This window comes from Panthera uncia, chromosome B1 (genome assembly GCF_023721935.1).
Source record: "Panthera uncia isolate 11264 chromosome B1, Puncia_PCG_1.0, whole genome shotgun sequence".
Lineage (NCBI taxonomy): Eukaryota > Metazoa > Chordata > Mammalia > Carnivora > Felidae > Panthera > Panthera uncia.
In genome coordinates this window covers 15,979,433-16,003,364 of record NC_064811.1, presented here as the reverse complement: position 1 = coordinate 16,003,364, position 23,932 = coordinate 15,979,433, and the positions used below count along the sequence as shown (strand labels likewise).

General features: G+C 35.4%; 1 protein-coding gene across 1 annotated transcript in view; it reads left to right on the top strand.

The window, feature by feature from the left end:
* The window catches only part of KCNIP4 (potassium voltage-gated channel interacting protein 4), a 383,077-nt gene that overhangs the window by 258,768 nt on the left and 100,377 nt on the right, over positions 1-23,932 (top strand). The window lies entirely within an intron of this gene.

Here is a 23,932-nt window from a genome sequence, read left to right as displayed (position 1 = left end):
TGGGAAAGTGCTACTGTGAAAGGAGCCATCTTAGATGGCTTCCACTGTAGATCAGGGGGTGTGCTTAAGACATCAACCGCGTTTGTTACAATAAGCAAACAAATGACACTGCATGTCCCTTTACTGTAGGTCAGTCACACAATTTCTAATCAACAAACCTTTCAATCTAGTAGCAATTACTAACTATATACTTCATTGAGCTTCTGAAGATGTTACATCAAAGTCTAGTAATTTATTGTTATTATTAGTGTGATTATAAGAAATAAGAATCTTAAAAGCAAACCACAGAAGTCCTGAAAACATTTGTTAAGTCAATCAATTTATGTGTGGTTTGACTAAGAATAAGAAACAGACTGTTCAGTGCCTTGGGTATTAGATGAAGTCTCTAAATGAATCACACACACAAAAAAAAAAACTAAAAAAGTATGAGTTTTACATCTATGAAGAGAGGTCGGTAATGAGTGTTTTGGATGTAGAAATTATGTAATGAATTAGGACTGAAATTTTTTTATTAATGGAAATTCAGGTAAAATACCAATAAGAATATGAGATTGAGGAGAGTCATTATTTTAGCATTTCTTGCAGTCAGAGACCTCTTATGTAATTAAAGTTTCCCACATCCATTTAAAAACATAAGGGCCAACATGGGGAAGGGAGGGCCACTCACGTTCCTTAAGAATGCTCACCAACCAGTGTAAACAGAGACATTTCTTTTTTTTAATTTTATTTTAATTTCAGGGTAATTAACACGCAGTGTTACATTAGTTTCAGGAGTAAAATGTAGTGATTGAACAATTCCATACCTCTCCCAGTGTTAATCAAGATAAGTGTACTCTTAATCCCCATCACCTATTTCACCCATTCCCTACCCACCTCCCTTCTGATAACCATCCCTTGTTTTTTCCTTTGTTAATTTGTTTTGTTTCTTAAATTCCAAATATGAGTAAAATCACATGGTACTTGTCTTTCTCAGACTGGCATATTTCACTTAGCTTTATACTGTCTAGATCCATCTAGATCTATCATATTTCTAGATCTATCTATCTATCATCTGTCTATCCATCTATATCTAGGCATATTTCACTTAGCTTTATACTGTCTAGATCCATCTAGATCCATCCAAAGTTGCTATTGCAAAGGGCAACTTTTCACTTTTTATGATTAAGAAATATATATACTATATATATATTCACTGATGATGAGCAATGTTGAGCATCTTTTCATGTGTCTGTTTCCCATTTGTACATCTTCTTTGGAGAAATGTCTGTTCATATCTTCTTCCCATTTTTTAATTGGATTATTTGTTTGTTGGGTGTTGAGTTATATACGTTCTTTATATATTTTGGATACAAGCTCTTTATCATATAGGTCATTTGCAAATACTTTTCTTCTATTCAGTAGGTTGTCTTCTGGTTTTGTTGGTTGTTTCCTTAGCTGTGCAGAAGTTTTGCCTCAAGAAATATATCTAGAAGAATGTTGCTATGACCTATATCAGAGAAAGTTGCCTGTGCTCTCTTCTAGGATTTTTATGGTTTCAGGCCTCACATTTAGGTGCTTCATTTTGATTTTATTTTTATATATGGTGTAAGAAAGTGGTCAAGTTTCTTTCTTTTGCATGTAGCTGTCCATTTTTCCCAACACAATTCATTGAAGAGATTGTCTTTTTCCCATCGCATATTCTTACCTCCTTTGTTAAAGATTAATCGACTAGATTGTGGGTTTATTTTGGGGTTTTCTATTCTCTTCCACTGATCTTTGTCTATTTTTGTGCCAGTAACATACTGTTTTGATTATTACAATTTTGTAATATAACTTGAAATCTGGAATTGTAATAGCTCCGTTTTTTGTTTTTTGTTTTTTTTCAAGACTGTTTTGACTGGGGTCTTTCATGGTTCCACACAAATTTTCAGACTGTGTGTTCTAGTTCTGTGAAAAATGCTGTTGATATTTGGAGAGGGATTATGTTAAATCTATAGATTACTTTGGGTCATATAGACATCTTGACAATATTTGTTCCCTAATCCACGAGCATAGAATATCTTTCCGTTTGTTTCTGTCATCTTCAATTTCATTCATCAGTATTTTACAGTTTTCTGAATGCAGGACTTTCACCTCTATGGTTAAGTTTATTCCTAGATATTTTATTTACAGTTCAATTGTAAATGGGATTGTTATCTTAATTTCTCTTTCTACTACTTCATTATTAGTGCATAGAAATACAATGGATTTCTATCTTGTGACCTTACTGAGTTCATTTATCAGTTCTAGTAGTTTTGTGGTGGAATCTTTAGGGTTTTCTGCATATAGTATCATGTCATCTGAAAATAGTGAAAGTTTTACTTCTTCCTGATCAATCTGGATGCACTTTATTTCTTTTTGTTGTCTGATTGCTGTGGCTAGGACTTCTAACACTTGTTGACTAAAATAGTGAAAGTGGACATCCTTATCTTGTTTTGGACCTTAAGGCAAATGCTCTAAGTTTTTCCCCATTGAGGATGATGTTAGCTGTGGGTTTTTCATATGTGACCTTAATTATGTTGAAATATGTTCCCTCTAAACCTACTTTGTTGAAGGTATTTATCATGAACAGATGATATACTTTGTCAAATGCTTTTTTATTTTTGCATCTATTGAAATAATCAAATGGTGTTTTCCTTTCCCTTGTTGATGTTATATATCATGTTGATTGATTTATGAATGTTGAACCATTCTTGCATCCCAGAAATAAATCCCACTTGATCATGGTAAATTATTTTTTAATGTACTATTGGATTTGGTTTGCTAATATTTTAATGAGGATTTTTGCATCTATGTTCATCAGAGATATTGGCCTGTAGTGCTTTTTTTTTCCCCTTTTTTTTGGGGGGGGGGTCTCTGGTTTTGGTATCAGGGTAATGCTGGCCTCATAGAATGAATTTAGAATTTTTCCTTCCTTTTCTAGTTTTTGGAAAATTTTGAAAAGAATAAGTATTAACTCTTCTTTAAATGTTTGGTAGATTCATCTGTGAAGCCATTTGGTCCTGAACTTTTACTTTTTTGGAGTTTTTGATTCCTGATTCAATTTCATTGCTGGTAATCAGTCTATTCAAATTTTCTATTTCTTCCTGATTGAGTTTTGGTAGGTTATATATGTCTAGGAATTTATCCATTTCTTCTATGTTGTCTAATGTGTTGGCATATAATTTTTCATGATATTCTACTATAGTTGTCTTTCTGTGGTGTTAGTTGTTATTTCTCCTCTTTAATTTGTGATTTTATTTATTTGAGTCATTTCTATTTTTTTCTTGATAAGTTTGGCTACATGTTTATCAGTTGTATGGATGTTTTCAAAGAACCAGCTTTTGGTTTCATTGATCAGTTCTATTGTTTTTATAGTTTCTGTTTCATTTATTTCTGCTCTAATATTTATTATTCCCTTCCTTCTGCTGGTTTTAGGTTTTATTTATTATTCCTTCAGGTGCAAGTTTAGGTCATTTATTTGAGATATTTTTTCTTCTTGAGGTAGGCTTGTATTGCTATAAACTTCCCTCCTAGAACCACTTTTGCTGCATCCCAGAGGTTTTGGACCATTGTGTTTTCATTTTCATTTGTTTCCATGTACTTATTTATTTTTCTTTGATTTTCTAGTTGATTCAGTCATTGTTCAGTAGCATGGTATTTGACCTCCATGTATTTGTGTTCTTTCCAGATTTTTTCTTATGGTTGACTTCTAGTTTCAAAGTATTGTGGTCAGAAAATATGCATGGTATAATTTCTATATTGAATTTGTTGAGGTTTGTTTTGTAGGCTAATATGTGATCTATTCTGGAGAATGCTCCATGTACAGGTTAAAAGAATGTGTATTCTGCTGTTTTGGGATAGAATGTTCTGAATGTATCTGTTAAATCCATCTGTTCCAGTGTGTCATTCAAAGCCAATGTTTTCTTGTTTATTTTCTGTTTAGGTGATCAGTACATCAATCGTAAGTAGGGTATTAAAGTTTTAAAGTCCTCTATTATTATTGTATTACAATAGATTAGTTCCTTAATGTTTATTTTAACTGTTCTATGTACAGTATTTGGGTGCATAATTATTTACAATTGTCATATCTTCTTGTTAGATTGTGCTCTTTATTATTATATAGTGTCCTTCTTTGTCTCTTGTTACAGTTTTTTTTTTAAGTCTATTTTACCTGATAGAGTACAGTAAAACCTTGGATTGTGAGTAAATTGGTCTACAAGTATTTTGCAAGATAAGCAAACATTTCTAACTTTAACTTGATAATGAGCAATGTCTTGGAATACGAGTGGCACGTGACACCGAATATCACATGATCACAACTGAGCCAATGGTTCTTGAAATTCACTTTGATATACGAGTGCTTTGGATTACAAGCATGTTTCTAGAACAAATGCTTGCAAACTAAGGTTTTACTGTATTACTACCCTGGCTTTCTTTTGACATCCGTTTGCAAAATGTTTCTCCATCCCCTCCCTTTCTTTTTTTTTTTTTTTTTTAATGTTTATTTATTTTGAGAGAGAGAGTGGGGTAGAGGCAGAGAGAGAGAGAGAGAGAGAGAGAGAGAGAATCTCAAGCAGGCTCTGCACTGTCAGCCCAACACAGGGTTTGATCTCATGATCCAAGAGATCATGACCTAAACTAAAATCAAGAGTCAAATGCTTAACTGCCTGAGCCACGCAAGTACCCTAATACCCTCACTGTCAGTCTGCATGTGTCTTTAGGTCTGAAATGAGTCTCTTGTAGGCAGAATATATATGGGTCTTGTTTTTTTATCCATTCCTTCACCCTAGGTCTTTTGATTCGAGCATTTAGTCCATTTGCATTAAAAGTAATTATTAATAGATAAGTATTTATTGATATTTTGGTACTTTTCTGTGTGTTTTTCTGTGGTTCTTTTCTAATACTTTCTTCTCTTTTGGTCTTTCAGTTTGCTGGCTTTCTTCAGTGATATACTTGGATTTATTTCTCTTTATTTTTTACATATCTATTACTGGTTTTTGATTCGTTGTTACATTAGGTTTGTATATAACATCTTCTGCACATAGCGCCTATATTATGTTGGTGGTGGCTTAAGTTTGAACCCAATCTATACTCTCCCCTCCAACCTCCCCACATTTTACTTATATTATGTCATATTTTACATGCTTTTATTGTTAATCCCTTGACTGATTTTCATAGATACACTTATTTTTATTGCTTTTGTGATTCATACTTTCCTTACTCTTACTTATGGTCTTTTCCACTCAAAGATTCCCCTTTAACATTTCTTGTAGGTCTGGTTTAGTGGTCATGGACTCCTTTAACTTTTGTTTGTCTGATAAACTCTGTATCTCTCCTTCTATTCTAAATGATAGCCCTGCTGGATAAAGTATTCTTGGCTGCATATTATTTATTCCTTTCAGCACTTCAAATTTATCATGCCACTCTCTTCTGGCTTATGAAGTCTCTGCTAAAAAATCCACTGACAGTTTTATGAGGTTTTCCTTTTATGCAAGTTATTTCTTTTTTCTTGCTCCTTTTAAAATTCTCTCTTTATCACTATTTTTGATTATTTTAATTACTATGTGTCTTATTGTAGACTTCCTTGGGTTGATTTTGGTGGGGAATCTCTGTGCCTCCTGGATCTGGATATCTGTTTCCTTCACCAGATTAGGAATTATTTTTTTCAGCTATTATTTCTTCAAATAGTTTCTGACTCCTTTTCTCTCTTTTTCTTCTCCTGGGATAACTATAATGTGAAGGAGTATTATGTGTTATATGTGTGATGGAGTCGTTGAGTTCTCTAAGTCTACTCTCATTTTGCATATGTTTTTTTCCTTTTACCTACTCAGCTTGATTAGTTTCCATTACTCTGTCCTCCAGGTTGCTAAATTGTTCTGCCATTTCCTCTAGCCTGGTATGTATTCCATCTAGCATATTATTAATTTCATTTATTGTGTTCATCTCCAATTGGTTCTTTTCTTATCTCTTTGTTAAGGGTCTCACTGATGTCCTCCAATCTTTTCCCAGATCCAGTGCGTATGTTCATGATCATTATTTTAAATTCTCTATCAGGCATGTTACTTATATTTGTTTCACTTAGTTCTCTTGCTGTGGTTTTGTCTTGTTCTTCCATTTGGGACATATTTCTCTGTCTCCTCATTTTGTCTAACTCTCTGTGTCCGTTTCTATGTATTGGGAAAGTCAGCTACATCTCTTGCTCTTGAAAGCAATGGCCTTATGAAGAAAAGGTAGTATCCTGCAGTGCAGTGTCCCTGTTCATAGGAGCTGGTGCTTCAGCAGGTGTCTCCTGTGTGTGTTGTGTGTACCCTGCTGGTCTGTCCTGACTTATTTTCCCTTGAGTCCAGTTGGCTGCACAGGCTCTCTTTTCTTGTTCTGGGCAGCATTTGGTCCCTGGCTGGGGTGGGACACGTAGTTTTAACAAGGTGCACACCAGTCTATTTGCAAAATGAGACCTGTTGCTGCTGCAGGGACTGGGGCTATTTGAAGTGCATACAGTTTTAACAAGGTGTGCCTTAGGCTTCTGCAGGCCCCACCACTGCCACCACTGTAGTGACCAAGGTCTTGCAGAACACACAGGTCAGGAGATGTGGTTTTGACAAGGTTTATGCATATCCTCTGGGGGAGGAGATCCGCTGTGCTGGGTCTGAAGCAAATGTGACTGGGAAGACTAAAATGCTGAAGCCCATGAGAAGCTGGGCATGATGTTAGCAAGTTAGGCAGCGAATGCTAACAGCACTGTTTCTTACAGGGGCTTGTGAGTGTATGCTGGGGTGTGGGGGACATTATGCCTGCCAGCTCCTTTGTTCTTGGAGAAGTCCCTCAGCTAATCCTGCCCCTCCAGGACATGCTCTGACACGAGTAAACTATTCTTCCTCCTGTATGTCCCTAGGTGTTTTTCAAACTGCTACTTCTATGCTGTATTTCTGGGGGCTCTTTGTCCAGCTGTCTCTTTAGGGAAGGGCCTGAGCTTCCCATAGGCCTCCATGTTCTCCCAGAACTGAGCCTGCTGATTTTAAAAATTCTAGATTTTAATTTCTTCTGGTTGTAACACCTCACAAAATTCAGCTCCCCTCACTTTCAAAGCCAAATATTGTGGGAATTTCCCTTCCCCACGCAGACTCCCCAGTGTCATAATCTGTTTCTCACCCTTCTCCATGCCCATAGCTCTCTCCTGCCCGTGGATGGCCATGGTTTACCTCCCTACTGCGTCTCTTCCCTTCCTACCCTCTCTGATGTGGCTTCCTCTCTACCCTTAGTTGTGAAGTTTGTTCTGTCAGTCTGCAGGTTGTTTTCTGTGTTATTTACAGAGATGTATTATCTAGTTATGTCTGTAGGATGAGGTCATCTTAGGGTCTTCCTGCTTTGCCATCTTCCTAGCCTCCAATAGATACACTTCTGAGAGCAACCTCCCTAAAGGAATTCAGCAGTCTCTAACAATGGAGGCCCAGGTGGCAGGAACTAAATTCTATAGTTTGTCTCCAATGTGATTAGTTTACCCTTGCCTTTATAAGGCAGGAAAACATTTCAATCCACCTAACTGGCCACAGAAACCTTTCTCTCTGATCTTCAGAACAGTTAGGTGATTTTCTACTGCACCTTAACCATCCAGTTTCAACTGGACCATTTAGGTCTATAACATACAATATATCAAAGGATAATGGATTGGCTATAAGGCATAAGAGAAACTAACATAATACTCCCTAGTACATCATACAAAGCGTTCTACATGTTTCATATATTATCATATTTAGTTTTCAAAACAATCCTGTGAGGTAGAAATTAATAACTTTGCATGCAGGAAATGTTTAAGTGAGAGTCACTTGTCAGCTGTGTGCCCTAGGGTGGATTTCTTAAGATCTCTGTACTGTCTTCACATTAACATTAAACTTACCCTCAGATTAGAAAGAAGGCAATCTAATAGAATAATTCAACTAAAATGTAGGCCTCTCTTGGAAGGACTGCATTTGCATTTTAAAGGTATGGATAATTAAGTGAAATCTATTCTTGGAACAATGTTTGTGACTCAAGTGGAGAAGAATTTTTTAGAACTGCCTTCGTCTTTCCAGGTCCTAAAAAGGGCAGGACCAATTCTGAAATATCAGCAGCTCCTATTTTAGCTCATATGCATTATTACCATCTGTAAATACTCTCTTCGCATATGATGGTTTTTCTATTACCTATTTTTATTTTTATTCATTTATTTAGTTTTCAAGATTTGGCAGAGCTGGAGACCTTTGGGTCTCTACTCTAGCATCCCTTTTGATTCGTAAGCACCTATGCCATACAGAATACTAAACGTGTTTCATATTACCTATTAATTAGCACACAAGACATTTCTACAAATTTGTAAGAGATCCCAAGTATATCGAGAAATGTTGACTATTGTAGTAGCATAGAGGAAGCCATGACTGCAAAAAACGTTTTTCTAACTTCTTTCACCTCCACCCAAAGTAAGAAGTACCTTCAGGAGATACAGTGCCTATCTACATATATGCCTGTGTTTTTATATAACTAAAACAAGTTTTGAAAAGCAATATATACCCTTACTGCATGCAGGACACTCTGATATTTTCTCCTCTATTTTTTCTACTTTATCAAGTATAATTTACAAAAGTGTAAGATATTTAAAGTGTATATTGTGCGATTTGACATACATATACATTTTTAAAGGATCCCCTCAGTTAATTAACATGTACATCAGCTCATGTATTTATTGTTTTGGGTTTTGTTTGTCTATTCGTTTGGGTGAGAATATGTAAGTTCTGCTCATCAAATTTCACTTGTACAATGCAGTGTTATCAACTATAGTTACTATGTTATACATTAGATCCTCATACCTTATTCATCATATAGCTAAAAGTTTGTACCCTTTTACCAACCGCTTTCTATTTCCCTGACCCATCCAGCTCCTGGCAACCATTTTTCCATTCAGTTTCCATGAGTTTGGCTTTTTTTCCCTTTAGGCCCATCCATGTTGTTGCAAGTGGCAATATTTCCTTCTTTGTAATAGATGAATAATATTTTATTATATATTATCTTCTTTATTCATTCATGTGTTGATGCATACTTAGGTTGTTTCCATATCTTCACTACTGTAAATAATGCCTAAATGAACATGACAGTGCAGGTATTTTTGATATCCTCTCTTTATTTCTTTGAATAGATACCCAGAAGTGGGATTGTTGAATTATGTGGTAATTCTATTTTTAATATTTTGAGGAGTCTCCATACTGTTTTCCATAGTGGCTGTGCCAATGTACATTCCTACAAACAGTGCACAATAGTTTGCTTTTCTCCATATCCTTACCAACACTGTTCTCTTTTATCTTTTCAATGATAGACATTCTCACAGGTGTGAAGTAATATCTCATTGTGGTTTTAATTTACATGGTGATTTAATTTCCCTGATGATTAGTGGTGATGAGCACCTTTTCACTACCTATTGACCATCTGTATCTTATCTTTGGAAAAATGTCTATTTAGTTCTTCTACCCATTTTTTAATCAGATTGTTTGACATTTTGGTATTGAGTTGTTTGAGTTCTTTATATGTTTTGAATATTTACCCCTTATAAGATATATGACTTAGAAATATTTCCTCTCATTCTGTAGGTTGCCTTTTTATTTTGTTGATTATTGCCTTTGCTATACAGAAGCTTTTTCACGTGATGGAGTCCCACTTATTCATTTTTTCTTTTCTTACCTTTACCTTTAGTGTCAAGTCAAAAAAAAAAAAAAATCACTGCCAAGACCAATGTCAAGGAGCTTACTTCCAACATTTTTGTCAAGAACCTCTACTGTTTCGGGTCTTATATTTAAGTCTTTAATCCATTTTGAGTTGATTTTTTTGTGTATGGTATAAGATAGGAGTCCAATTTCATTCTTTGTATGGCATAACATAGGAGTCCAGGATCATTCTTTAGCATGTGATTGTCCAATTTTCCCACCACTTTGTATTGAAGAGACTATTCTTTCCTCATTATATACTCATGGCTACTTTATCAGAAGTTATTGACCATATATGCATGAATTTCATTCTAGGTTCTGTATTCTGTTCCACTAATCTATGTGTCTCTTTTAATGCCAATACCATACTATTTTGATTACTATAGATTTGTAATATAGTTTGGAATCAGGAAGTATAATACCACCAGTTAGGTCTCCTTTCTCAAGGTTGCTTTGGCTACTCAGGGACTCTTAGAGTTCCATACAAATTTTAGGATTGTTTTTCTTTTTCTGTAAAGATGCCATTTGAGTTTTGATTAGGGATTACACTGAAAATGTAGATAGCTGTAGGTAGTATGAGCTTTTTTAAAAAAATGAATTTTTCCAATCCATGAGCTAGAAATATCTTTCCATATATTTGTGTCTTCTTCAATTTCTTTCACCTATGTCTTACAGTTTTCAACATACAGATCTTTCACCACCCCCTTGGTTAAATTTATTACTAGCTATTTTATTCTCTTTGATGCAATTATAAACAGGATTGTTAATTTCTTTTTCTGGTAGTTTATTGTTAGTGTTTAGAAATGCAGTTGATTTGGTATATCTATTTTGTATCCTGAAACTTTACTGAATTCATTTATTAGTTCTAACAATGTTTTAGTGGAGTCTTTGGGGTTTTCTACATATAGTATCATGTCATCTGCAACTAGACACAGTTTTATTTATTTATTTTTTCTGGTTTGAATGATGTTTATTTGTTTTTTCTTGGCTAATTGTTCTGGCTAAGATTTCCAGTATTATGTTGAATAAAAGTGGCACGAGTGGGCATTATTGTCTTATTCCTGATCTAAGAAGAAAACTTCAGCTTTTGCAACTGAATATGATGTTATCTGTGGGCTTGTCATATATGACATTTGTTATGTTGAGGTACATTCCCTCTATACCCACCTTTTTGAGAGTGTTTATTATGAATAAATGTTAAATTTTGTCAAATGCTTTTTCTGGATATATTGAGATGTTTATATGATTTTTATCCTTCATTTTATTAATGTGGTATATCACATTGATTTATAGATGTTAAGCCATTCTTGCATCCCTGTAATAAATCTTATTTGATCATGGTAATTTTCTTTTTTTGTGGTGTCCTTGTTTAGTTTTGGTGTCAGGGTAATGCTGACCTCACAGAATGAGTTTTGAAGTAGCCCGTCCTCTTATATTTTTTAGAGGGGTGTGAGAAGAATTGCTATTATTTCTTATTTAAGTGCTTGGTAGAATTCACCAGTGAAGATTTCTGTTTGTAAACTGCCTTTGTTGGGAGATTTCTGATTACTGATTTAATTTACTACTAATGGTTTGTTTAGACTTTCTGTTTCTCCCTGATTCAGTCTTGTAGATTGTATGTTTCTAAAACCTTATCCATTTCCTCTAATTCTTCAATTTGCTGGTGTATTTTTTTTTATAATAGTTTCTTCTGATCCTCTGTATTTATATGGTATTAGTTGTAAATGTCTCCTCTTTCATGTTATAATTCTGTTTGTGTCTTCTCTCTTTTATTTCTTGGTAAGTCTAACTAAAGGTTTGTTTATTTTGTTTATATTTTCAAAAAACACTAGCTCTTAGTTTCATTGATCTTTTTAGTCTTTTCAGCATTTTTAGTTTCTATTTCATGTATATTTCTGTTCTGACCTTTGTTATTTCCTTCCTTCTACTAATTTTGGGCTGAGTTTTCTCTTCTTCTTCTAGTTCCTTGAGGTGCAGTTAGGTTGTTAGTAGAACTTCTTTTGCTGCATCTCGTAAGTTTTAGTATATTGCATTTTAATTTTCATTTTTTTCAAAATATATTTTATTTCTCTTTTAATATCTTATATGCCCCATTGATTATTCATTAGCATATTTTTTAATCTCCACATTTTATGAATTTTTCAGTTTTCTTCTTGTAATTAACTTCTAGTTTCATACCATTGTGGTCAGAAAAGATTATTAATATGATTTCAATTATCTTAAATTTACCTGTTTTTTTAAATGTTTATTTATTTTGAGAGAGAGAGAGAGTGGTCACACATGAGAGCAGGGGAGGGGCAGCAAGAGAGAGAGAGAGAGAGAGAGTCCCAAGCAGGCTCTAGCTGTCAGCACAGAGCCTGATGTGGGGCTTGAACTCACAAACTGTGAGATCATAACAAGAGCCAAAATCAAGAATCAGATGCTTAACTGACTGAGCCACCCAGGTGCCCCTACCTACTTTTATTAATTGTGTTTGTGTGTCTACATGTATCAAATACTTAATGTCCTGGAGTAGGTATAAGACTAGAAATTTAATATGGCCCTTTGTAGCAACGTGGATGGAACTGAAGTGTGATGCTAAGTGAAATAAACCATACAGAGAAAGACAGATACCATGTGGTTTCACTCTTATGTGGATCCTGAGAAACTTAACAGAAACCCATGGGGGAGGGGATGGAAAAAAAAAAAAAGAGGTTAGAGTGGGAGAGAGCCAAAACATAAGAGACTCTTAAAAACTGAGAGCAAACTGAGGGCTGATGGGGGTGTGGGAGGGAGGCGAGGGTGGGTGGTGGGTATTGAGGAGGGCACCTATTGGGATGAGCACTGGGTGTTGTATGGAAACCAATTTGACACTAAATTTCATATATTTAAAAAAAACAAATAAATAAATAAATAAAATAATTGTTTTACAAAAAAATAAAAATAAAAATAAAATAATAAATGAAGCTCTGTCCCTAGCTAGAGAAAAAAAAAAGAAATTTAATAATGAATTTTGTTGCAAAGAGCATTAAGAGAACTACTTTGAAATATTCCATAGAAGCTTGCAGAATGTGTATGATGCCTGTTTTAGGAAAGACTTACAAAATATTTATATTCTTCTTCTAAAAAATTGGACATAAACCTATTTTTTTACACTTTCTCTGTTTATTTCTCTCCCAATATATAATCCACTCATCATATATTTTAATTGTCTTTATAATTAACATTTCACAAAAAATTATCATTGATGTTTTATACAGAAAATATGCATTTGGATTTATCTCTATGTTTATTTATTTATTTTTTCAATATATGAAGTTTATTGTCAAATTGGTTTCCATACAACACCCAGTGCTCATCCCAAAAGGTGCCCTCTGCAATACCCATCACCCATCCTCCCCTCCCTCCCACCCCCCATCAACCCTCAGTTTGTTCTCAGTTTTTAAGAGTCTCTTATGCTTTGGCTCTCTCCCACTCTAACCTCTTTTTTTTTTTCCTTCCCCTCCCCCATGGGTTTCTGTTAAGTTTCTTAGGATCCACATAAGAGTGAAACCATATGGTTTCTGTCTTTCTCTGTATTGCTTATTTCACTTAGCATAACACTCTCCAGTTCCATCTATGTTGCTACAAAGGGCCATATTTCATTCTTTCTCATTGCCACGTAGTACTCCATTGTGTATATAAACCACAATTTCTTTATCTATTCATCAATTGTTGGACATTTAGGCTCTTTCCACAATTTGGCTATTGTTGAGAGTGCTGCTGTAAACATTGGGGTACAAGTGCCCCCATGCATCAGTACTCCTGTATCCCTTGGTAAATTCCTAGCAGTGCTAATGCTGGGTCATAGGGTAGGTCTATTTTTAATTTTTGAGGAACCTCCACACTGTTTTCCAGAGTGGCTGCACCAATTTGCATTCCCACCAACAGTGCAAGAGGGTTCCCGTTTCTCCACATCCTCTCCAGCATCTATAGTCTCCTGATTTGTTCATTTTGGCCACTCTGACTGGCGTGAGGTGATATCTGAGTGTGGTTTTGATTGTATTTCCCTGATGAGGAGCGACGCTGAGCATCTTTTCATGTGCCTGTTGGCCATCCGAATGTCTTCTTTAGAGAAGTGTCTATTCATGTTTTCTGCCTATTTCTTCACTGGGTTATTTGTTTTTTGGGTATGGAGTTTGGTGAGCTCTTTATAGATTTTGGATACTAGCCCTTGGACATAAACCTTTTAGAAAGATAAAAAGATAAAATGTTTAACACTCTTTTATCGTGGGTGCTAAGGGTTAAAAAAAAAAGGTATTAATTTTAAGTGAAAGAAACATACCATATGTGTGCCTTTGGTTGTCTATTTCCCTAGGCATCCTAGCTTATTTGAGAAAATCACCAAGATTTTATTGCAGTTTGGTTCTCAAGTTATCTTTTACTCTGCAAATCATTTTAAAGAGGTATTCATTAGAACAAGTGATCTCAAACTTCTAGATTTTGCATCATTTCAGGATGGCAATGTTCCCTATAACTATTATCTTCACTAGCTCATGGGAAGAAAAAAAATGAAAAGAATTTATAATGTTCTTGAACTGTGGCAAAGAGGAAAATAATTTAGTAGTTAACTCACTTCCCACACAAGAGCATAGACATGGTTACTGTGGAAATAATTTTACTGTGTAGAGATACCTATAAGTCACTAGATAGCTTAAAATACCTAGGTCCCTCCAGATTACCTAGGTTCAGTAAATTTACATGGTAAAGGATCTCTGTCCTTGGTTCTGACATGGCATTCTTTTATTGCATCCTGTCATTCTATGTCTGTATTTATGACATTGTTTTGCATTGGTTGGTACACATATCAGTTTTCCCTACTGAATGGTTAGTTCTTGTTTTTTATTGATTTTGCTATCACCAGCATCTAGCAATTACATAACACATAGTAGAAGGTACTAAATGTTTTGCCAAATGAATTATGCCAGGAAGGAAGGAATAAAGGAAGGGAAGAAGGAAAGAAGGACCAAGGGAAGGAACAAAGAAAAGAATGAATAAAGGAAGGAAGAAGGTAGAGAGGGAGGAGGGAGGGGAGTTATCGCAAGTCATCTCACTAATTCTGCCCTAAAATCACGTTTATTTCCCACTCTTCTATTATAGTATACCTGGAATAGGAACATGTTCATAAAACTTCTTCTTTTTATGGTTGCAATGGAGTAAAGAGTCAGAAGAATAAGTGGAGCTCAGATTATTTAATGCCTTGTGGACAATTTTAGGGACTTTGAGTGAATGAAACAGGGTTATTAATGGGTTGTGAAGTTATGTGATATGAATTCCATTTTATTTTATTTTATTTTATTTTATTTTATTTTACATATAAATTATTGTCAAATTGGCTTCCATACAACACCCAGTGCTCATCCCAACAGGTGCCCTCCTCAATGCCCATCACCCACTTTCCCCTCTCCCCCACCTCCCATCAACCCTCAGTTTGTTCTCCGTATTTAAGAGTCTCTTATGGTTTGCCTTCTTCCCTCTGTAACTTTTTTTCCCCTTCCCCTCCCCCTTGGTCTTCTGTTAAGTTTCTCAGGATCCACATGAGTGAAAACATGTGGTATGTGTCTTTCTCTGTCTGACTTATTTCACTTAGCATAACACTCTCCAGTTCCATCCACGTTGCTACAAATGGCCAGATTTCATTCTTTCTCATTGCCAAGTAGTATCCCATTGTGTATATAAATAATGTCTTCTTTATCCATTCATCAGTTGATGGACATTTAGGCTCTTTCCATAATTTGGCAATTGTTGAAAGTGCTGCTATAAACATTGAGGTACAAGTGCCCCTATGCATAAGCACTCCTGTATCCCTTGGGTAAATTCCTAGCAGTATTGGGTTGTAGAGTAGATCTATTTTTAATTTTTTTGAGGCACCTCCACACTGTTTTCCAGAGTGACTATACCAGTTTGCATTCCCACCAACAGTGCAAGAGGGTTCCCATTTCTCCACATCCTCTCCAGCATCTATGATCTCCTGATTTGTTCATTTTAGCCACTCTGACTAGCGTGAGGTGGTATCCCAGTGTAGTGTTGATTTGTATTTCCCTGATGAGGAGTGACATTGAGCATCTTTTCATGTGCCTGTTGGCCATGTGGATGTCTTCTTTAGAAAAGTGCCTATTCATGTCTTCTGCCCATTTCTTCACTGGATTATTTGTTTTTTGCGTGTGGAATTTGGTGAGTTATTTATAGATTTTGGAATCTAGCCCTTTATCCAATATGTCATTTGCAAATATCTTTTCCCATTCCATCAGTTGCCTTTTAGTTTTGTTGATTGTTTCCTTTGCAGTTCAGAAGCTTTTTATCTTGATGAGGTCCCAATAGTTCATTTTTGCTTTTAGTTCCCTTGCCTTTCGAGATGTCTCAAGTAAGAAATTGCTGCAGCTGAGGTCAGAGCGGTTTTTTCCTGCTTTCTTCTCTAGGGTTTTGGTGGTTTACTCTACTTGTTTGAAAATAAAATATAGGTGGCAAGACTAGAAACAAGTACACCTGTTAGGAAGCTCTTGCTGGAATTCAGGCTACAGACGATGACATCTCTGAGCAGAATGGCACCAATGGAGATAATGAGAGATAGGGAAACTCTTGATATGATCTGAAGGTGGAGATATCAGAGTTCCCAATGGAGAACTCCGGTGTTGTTGACTTGAATGACTGGAAGAATGGTGTTTTTATTAACTGAAATGAGAAAGCTATGGGTAGAGCCGTTACAAGGGAGGTTAGGAATTTGGGTTAGTTCATGTTGACTATGACATAGATATCTGTTAGACATTCATGTGGAGATGTTGACTAGGCAATTAGGTATGAGCCTGGAGTTTCAGAGCTTCATACTACAAATATAAATTGTGAGTTGTTGACGTATAGAAGTTATTTAAAGCCACGAGGTTAGAAAAGATCAAAAAGGAACAAATATATATAAATATGAGGACTGAGTTCTGAGACACTCTAACAAAATTAGAATAGTGGTTCTTTCCTTCTATAATTTTCTCCACTTTTATTCTTCAAAGGAGATGCTAGATCTATTAATCAAAACAAAAAAGCAAAGGAAGAAGTTTTATTCAGCATTGGAATGATTTGATGCCAAATTCAAGAAGATTATAGATCAGAATGGTGATGGATCCTGTCTGGAAAAGCAGTACAACTGTCAAAACCAACATTGAATAAATGTGACTGTGTCAAACACAGAATTTATGAAAGTCTATCCTACAGCCCAACATTCTTCCAGTAAAAACAGGCCTTTGGCATTCCATCTCCACTACTGGAAATTATCTTGGTGCCTCTTACTGTCTCCAAGCCAGTTACTCCTGTATTAATTTCTTCCTGGTACCATAACAAATTACCACCAACTCTCTCCACCACTTTTGTAGGGCTAGTGCCTTTCATTGGTTGAATCAAACTGGAAACCAGAAGGCAAGGGACCCTGAGAGAAGCAGTCTGTAGAAGTCAGTTCTCCTTACATGTTCTTATAACAATTATTTCCCTTCTAACACTTTTCATGATGTAATATTTTTATTTTCAGGATTATTAGATTAGTATTTCTCTTCTCTTAGAATCTACACAGCATGATGTCAAAGTTTATGCCAGTGTTGCTGACAATTATATCATCAAATCCTGTCCTAGGCCTCTAATACTGAAGGTACTCAATAAATAGTTATTTAATAGTTGAAGGAAAGAAAAAAAATCAGTCAATGAACTGTTTTCAGTTTTCTCTCTCAGTTATTCTCACTTCATTCACCATAGTGGTGTCTACTTGGCTTCTGGCAACAGTGCTGTCTTGTCTCTCTTCTAAGTCCCTTGCTAACCACTTGGACTTAAGAACAAAATGTTATTCCAACTGCTTTGACAATTGGTCCATCCTAGGACAAGATTTCTAGCTCCTCTGTTCATTTGGTTCTTGTTCACCTGATGAATTATGACAAATGGCAGCAGTTTAAATGATAGTGACTATATGACTTTAGCATGCTAAATTCTCATACTTCTCTTTTGTTAGGAAACTGTTCATAACCTTAATTCAAAAGTTCTTTTGGCTTTTCCAGTAGGTCTCTTCTCAAGTTCTACTTGGTCCCATCCCACATTCTCAGAGTTCAGTGAACTCGACATATTTAAATGAATACATGTTTCACATGAAAAAAAGTTACCACTTTCTTTTTCTTCTTAAAATTTGTGGGAAAAAAAAATGAATAAAAATGTCCTGTGAAGGATTTGGCACTTTAAAAAAATAACATGCTTACTAGGTCCAAAAATATATTTCCTAAGATTTGAAGTAGATTTTTTTTTCCATGATAAAGTCAGTGACAATAGGATCTTATTACACAAGGCTGATTTAAGTGTCTTGACATTCACTAAATGCCAGCAAGTAAGGTTGAAATTTTGAAGAGACCATTAAGGAAAACTTTCTACTCAGCCCAAGTATATCCAATTAGTAGATGTAACAACAGATTTATTGTTTTGGGTTTAGTGATTACCATAGAAAAGGTATTAACACATAGGGATTTCTTTGGAAATATATGCAGATGAAAATGTAAGCTCTCAAAATCCTACTATAAACTCTACTATCTGACAGGTTTGTCAGATATTTTAGTTGTCAGAAATAACTATAAATACTATACAAGGTTTGCCAATTTTCCCAGAATAAAATGACTTAACAAAACATGGTATGAAATAGAATTCAGTGTTTCATTCATGGTTCAGAAGGAACTTCAGGATAATCTCCACTTCTCATGTCAACTTTGTTGACATTAACCACCTTGAACCAGAGAATCTGTTAAAGAGAGGATTCTGTCCATAAGAGATGGCTAATAGTAATTGATATTTGAAGTCTCATTATACCAGTTAATAAAATTATAAGTCAAAAAGCATTAACATATTTGTTTTCAAGCCATATTCAACTGAAAATATGTAGATGTGATTTCATCAGTAAAATAAATTTTGTCAGTAACGTAAATGAATTAAAAGTGGACAACAGAAACCATGATATAAAATCACACGTGCTAGATCATGAGATACCTCTTCCATTTAACTTGATTACTTTAACTTAGTTATTTTAACTTTAGTTAAGAATTGTCAGACTTTCCAAAGAAGCTTAACCATTTCACCTTCCACCAGCAGGGTTTAAGGGTTCCATTCTCTCTTCATTCTCACCAGTCCTTGTTCTTATTTGTCTTTTTTGATCACAGCCATACTGATGGGTGTGAAGCAGTATCTCCTTGTGATCTGGATTTGCATTTCCCGATGGCTTACATTTGTTGAGCATCTTTTCTTGTGCATATCAGTCATTTGTGTATCTTCCTTGAAGAAATGCCTATTGAGATCCTTTCTCCATTTTTCAATTGGGTTATTTATCTTTTCATTATTAAGTTGTAGGCATCGTTTTCCTATTCTAAATATAAGCCCCTTATCAGATAGATGATTTACAAAAATTTTCACCCATTCTGTAGGTCATCTTTTCATTTTCTACTAGCAAATTTTTCATTTTGGTTGTCATACTTTCAACCGAAGCATTTTCATTTGGTTCTTTTAAAAAAATAATTTCTATATCTTTACTGAGATTTTCTACTTTATAATATTGTCAGCATAGCTTACTTCTATAAGAATGATTTTTTTAGGTCTTTGAATATTTTCATAATGGCTAAAGTCCTAACCATTGTTTTAGTGTTTTCTTTCTTGAGCCACTCATTTTTCTTATTCACATTTTAGGAGTAAATAGGGGATAAAAAAAATATGGGTTAACAGGATAAGACACATTAAATGATGATCAGAGTCACTGAGACCCAGTAATTCATGATTTTTAAGAAAAAATTAAAAAAACTCTAGAATTCGTTTGTAATAGTAGGAATTTGAGGAATACCTTTTGAATTTTACTTATTGTATTTTTGTATATATACCATTCCTGACATGAGGAAAGAAGGAAGAAAGAAAGAGAGAGAGAGAAAGACAAGAAAGAAAGAAAGAAAGAAAGAAAGAAAGAAAGAAAGAAATCAAATTGCTTTGTTCAAATGATCCAATTCCAGGTTTAAACTTTTTTTGTATTTTCATCTCAGGCTAGGGTGTGCTAAATTCAGTGCAAAGATGTCACTTATATCTAGTCAATATAGTCAAAATTATCTAGAAAATCCTTTAAGTATTAACCTCCTAAGCACCTCCCCATCCCAATATTATATGGCTTTGACATTCTGTACCAACAGATTTTTTTAATAGTGTCAGGTGAAGTGGTTGGATTTGCCTAGGGGCCATGGAGTATGAAAAATGAGTTTGAGTTTGTTTATTTTCGAGATGCTTGTATAGGCTGAATGTTTATAGGCTTAGGTGCACATATGATGCAGTTTGACCAAGTATGACATGATCTTCCACTCTCCAGTGGTCAGAGATGCTATGAGAAAATGTGGAGTGATTAAGAAAATGGCAACACCAATTAGAGTTATGTTAAGCCCCTTAAATGTATTTGAAAGATTCAACAGGTCTTTTCTGTAGTGATTTTCCATTCCTGACGGACTGAAATGATTCGGTTTTCAGAAAGACAAGATAGTAACCCTTCCTCTCAGCTCCTCTTTGGCTTTGCTACTCCATCATACAAATCATTTTATTCGTTTTCTTAAATTGACTGCCTTCACACAACATTTTCATACCCATCTGGAAGGCTGAACCATGATAATAGCTTTCAGTTAACTTCTAGACTTGATAATGAAAAATAATGCGGTCAAAATTTGAAAAGTGCTTTATTTTCTTGGATACCAGATAATGAAGTCATCTTTTTTAAAAAAAAGCAAGCTCATATATCCGAAGGATGATGGAATGGCAACACTATCAAGCATCCACAAGAAAAAAACTTCTCTGTGCACTCTGAAGATCATGTCCTTTCTGGGTGCATAAATCATGAACAGTTTGGCAAATTTAGGGTGCAGAGGGTACTTACCTAACTACAGACAGAAGAGGGAGTATCATCCCAAACATGCTAAGTTTCAGATTGAGTGTGCATGTTGAAAAAAGACTTGGCACATCACTCATTATTTTGTTAATTAATATTTATTGGTGACCTAAGAACAGCCTGAGAGAAAGGCAGGAGGAACCAATGGATGTTGGATGAATATGAGCATTTCTAGAGGACAGAACACCAGAGGCACTTGAATCTCCTGCCGCTAATTCAGGGACTATGATAAAAAATATGTCCTTTTCAGAGTAGCAGCACATCTGAGCCTATGGTCTGAATTTCAATGTCTGCTAACTCAAAAGACTTTAAGGGATCAATATTGTACATGTGTGATGCAGCCGTGTGCTAGGGGTACAAGTGGACCTCTGGAAAACTACAGAGACATCTTCTATTTAAGGGCTTTTCTATTCTTATTTTCAAAACAACACACATCTATAGGCCAAGTTTGCCTCTTAGCTGCCAGGTTTTGAACTCTGGGTATAGCTCAAATAAATACACCAGACTCAGGATCATCGAACTGTCACAACATAAACATGAAGCTCATGATCTGAATTTTAAAATTCTTTCTGTTTCCTTTTTAAGTTTATCATATAATTCTACTTCATATAACTATTGGATTATATAGCTTCTATATAATTTATTATTAAATAAATTAATGGACAATGGTTCTAATATATGAGGGGGTTCATAATGAGAAAAAAAACTATAAAGATTGACTTATGTGTACGAGTGACATTATATATGCAATTGTATTTATTGTACAATTGTATTAATTGTAATTAATAACTCTGGCTCAGAGTTATTGGCTAGTGTTATGGGCAAAATGACATTTCCCCAAAATTCATATGTTGAAGTTGTAACTTTCAGTATCTTAGAATGTGACTGTATTTAGATGTAGTTCCTTTATAAAGAGGTGATTAAGTGAAAATGGGTCCTAGTTCAATATGACTGACATCCTTATAAAAAAGATTAGGACACACAGACACATAAAGGGAAGATGGTGTGAAGGTACTAGGAGAAGATGGGCATCTACAAGCCAAAGAGAGCAGACTCAGGTGAAGCCACCCCCTCTGAACACCTTGATCTGGACTTATAGCCTCCAGAACTGTGTGAAAATAAATTTCTCTTGTTTAACTCATACACATTTTTTACTGGAGGCCATAGCAAACTAATACAGTTAGTAATTCATAAATTCAACTCAATATTGTCAGAATTCAGAATTACCTATACCCCAAACTCCCATAAACAAATTCAGCTTGAAATAGCTCTGACATTTCTGTAGTTCTCATTACTATCCCCTGTGTTAGTCTAGACTTTCCAGGAAATAGATCTCAAGACAATGTTAATTGTGCAAAAATGTTATGAAAATCCCTATGAGGGGCACTGGGTGGCTCAGTTGAACGTTGGTTAAGCATCTGATCTCAGCTTAGGTCATGATCTCACAGTTTGTGGGTTCGAGCCCCACATTGGGATCTGTGCTTCCATCTCAGAGCCTAGAGCCTGCTTCAGTTTCTGTGTGTCCCTTTCTCTCTGCACCTCCCCTGCTCATGCTCTGTCTCTCTCTCTCAAAAATATTTCTTTAAAAAAAAGAAAGAAAGAAAAGAAAATGTTCATGAAAGAAAATGGAGACAGCAAAGCTGGGATAGCCATTAAACTGTGATACAAGTTTGACCCCAACTGAAGGAGATATGGAAGGGAAGTTGAAGGAAGCCATCTAGACTGCTGTGTAGTGTAAGTAAGATTCAGCAATCTTAAGGGAAATCGTGAAACCAAAGTTAGCTGTGAAAGAGTCCCTTGCATCCTAGACATAAGCCTTAGTATCCCCTATAAGCTCAGTCAGTGGCTGAAAGAGTCTGTGCGAGGTGTGGCCTTGGTGCAGACATACAAAACAGTGTAGCAACTATGACTCAAGCTATACCCACAGTTCAGAAACTGGTAGCTAAGAAGCAAACTTGGCCTGTACATGTGTGTTGTTTCCTTAGAGTGTTTTAAAAATCAGTTGACTACCTCCTTGTATTTGGAGCTCTATATGATGCATTCCCATGAATACTGTTAAAGAAATAATATTATAATTATTGAAGAAAAATATTCAATGATATTTGTTAAAGCAAAATAAGGCAGACTTTACTCTCAGGAACCCATGGCAATAGGTGTAAGGACCACAGCAATGGGATTGTGCAGTGGGGGAGAAAAATATTGGACTCAACTCTGAATACAGCATGAGCAAGTGGGAATTTATAGCCAAGAAGCAGACTGGTGATCATTGGATAGAAAATTACAAAGTGGAAACATCAAAGGGAAGAGGGAATTTTGGCTAAACCAACCTAACAGGATTCTTGCTGAAGACAGCAAGACAGGAATTTTGGCTAAACCAACCTAACAGGATTCTTGCTGAAGACAGGGTGATCAGGTATTACCAGGGGGATAGTGGAAGATGAGAAACCCAATGAGATATAGAGAGTGAACAGATAAGGAGGATGGGAGATTCCGGCTAAACCAACTGAGCAGAATTCTTTCTAAAATTGGACAATGCAGAGATAAACACAGAAGTTCAAAAGTCCAGGCATTGTTGAAAACTTTAGGAGAGCCCAAACAGAATTTGGTCAAGAGGAGAAGCTTTGTCAACACCTCACTTCCAAATTACCTAACTGATGAAACAGCTTTGACTTTAAGAGAATAGATTATGTGTGTCATCTCTGGACAAACACTATATTTAGTCATCAGATAGTTGTTGAGTATGTGATGAGGGCTTGACAACAGTCAGGGAGCTAAGGACCATAAAATGATAGCAGCAATGAAAGAAAGTCATTGCTTTCAAACCATCTACAAACTTGCTGAGCAATCAGAGTTGTGCCTGGAGAATAATTTAAGAAGCAGTAAATCATACAATTAAGATTCATTTCCCTTTAAAGCATGATTTATATGCCACATGGTGTAGGAAGATGACTTCAGGTGATACATAGATGAGCTTTTATTTTAATAGCTAGTCGTTGATTTCAACATACTAGAAAAAAAAAAAGGAAACAACACATCAAAACTGCCATTTAATTGACACTACAGCTTGAGGTAAAAATGAACTTAATTGGACATTAGGACAATGAGTCTGTGGGTAGAGCAAACAATACACAGATGTTATAAGACTCATTAGAGTTTGGAAAATATTGGCATGATGAATTGTACGGTTCAGATGTAATCCTTCTATGAGTCATCAAATGATAGAATCCATGACAAAAGGAAAAAAAAACTGGCTCTTATTAAATTTCAA